Below are 1,534 nucleotides of genomic sequence, written 5' to 3'. Positions count from 1 at the left end.
GACTAACCTACAATAATAAAGTTGACTCTTACTTTTCAGTAAGAGTCTTACTTATATGATTCTTACCCAAAGTGGTAAGATAAATCATTCAAATTGGTAAATAAATATTTATTTATTTATTTCTAAATGACTATCAGTGGTTTCAATTTTTATTAATATTTCTCACCTACACACATATGTTCATAGGTGGTCAATGCTTGGCCCTCTTCTTTATTTATTAATTTATATTAGTTTAGTGAATCTATCATTGATCTACTAATAATAATAAATCTAAATAAACTGAATTAATGCAAGGGAATTGTCTTTATACATTCCTGACATTCATCCATAGAGTCCATTCAAAAAAAGGAAGAGACTAATTAGGTTTTATGTTGGACCTCAGAGTTTCAGACACATATTATTCATCATCCATGACTCAAATGCCACCACTTGTCATCATTGGTCCATGACTGGGTCTCATTGTCTTCATTTGTTCCTACATTTTCATCAATTAAATGATTAATTTATTGATATTAATAAAAACAGATAAATGGTTCAAAAAACTCAACAAAGTCCTTAAATATCTATAAGATCTATCTATAGAATTATTTTAAGTATAGACTATATTTCTTTCATTAGTTGACCTAAGTGTCATACATAATAGAATAATGCAATGTCTCATATAATACTTGTCAATAATCCAAGGTTAAGTTTTTAATTTAATATGTTTACATTTTTATTTAAATTGGCAGATTAAATTATATGTATTTTTCATGTACAGCATAATATTCTGAAATATACATATTGTAGAAAAACTAAATCTAGCTAGTTAGCATAAGAATTACATCATATAGCTATTTCTATGTTAAGAACACTTAAACATTCACTCTCAGCATTTTGTAAGAATACAATATACTATTATTATATAGTCACCATATTGTACAACACATCTCTTAAACTTATTTCTCCCATCTTCCTGAGTAATATAATACTTTTTATAATAATACACAAATGGCCTCAAACAAATTACCCACACCAAGACAAGAAGTCTGACTATAACTTATCTTGATTTCTTTCCTAACACAGAGGCAGCATATCAATCTTGATCACAGCAAAAGGTTTCAATCAGCTTAGTGTATTCATTCTGAAGAGTATAAAGCAGAGAAGATGACAAAAATAACGAGATCTTCTTTTCATTGATCCATATTTTCTACCATCAATTAACATGGTTTTTAATGCTCCTATTAATTAATGGTAATATTTATTTGTTTTTCTCTTAATAAAGTAAATTTTAAATATGCAACAGAGAGCAATAATTGACTATTACCTATCTCAGTTTATGTCATACTTAGTTCAAAGCAAAATACATTTCACCTATCCAATTTATATTAATAAATGTCCATTTTCCTTACTATAAATTTTAGTAATTAAAAATGCATCAGACTCTTCTTAGCCATTAATTTATACATTTGGCTTGGCACCTGTAGCTCACCTAGGGTGTGACCCACATACACCAGAGCTGGTGGATTAGAATCCAGTCCAGCCTGCCAAACAA

At 28.4% G+C, this 1,534-nt stretch overlaps 1 long non-coding RNA gene and 1 other non-coding gene across 2 annotated transcripts in view; both read right to left on the bottom strand.

Annotated features, from left to right (window-relative positions):
* The window catches only part of LOC111724182, a 5,577-nt gene that overhangs the window by 1,366 nt on the left and 2,677 nt on the right, over positions 1 to 1,534 (bottom strand). The window contains exon 3 of the long non-coding RNA XR_002772523.1: positions 1,014 to 1,123. This is a non-coding gene — a long non-coding RNA (uncharacterized LOC111724182). The remainder of the gene's footprint in view (positions 1 to 1,013; positions 1,124 to 1,534) is intronic.
* LOC111724273 lies at positions 372 to 446 on the bottom strand. Its single transcript, XR_002772595.1, has one exon. It is a non-coding gene; the product is annotated as a small nucleolar RNA SNORD113/SNORD114 family (small nucleolar RNA).

This window comes from Otolemur garnettii, unplaced genomic scaffold, assembly GCF_000181295.1.
Source record: "Otolemur garnettii isolate 467f Iridium unplaced genomic scaffold, OtoGar3 scaffold00020, whole genome shotgun sequence".
Classification (NCBI taxonomy): Eukaryota; Metazoa; Chordata; class Mammalia; order Primates; family Galagidae; genus Otolemur; species Otolemur garnettii.
Note: the sequence above shows the minus strand (reverse complement) of the source record. Positions and strands in the feature narration are given on the sequence as shown.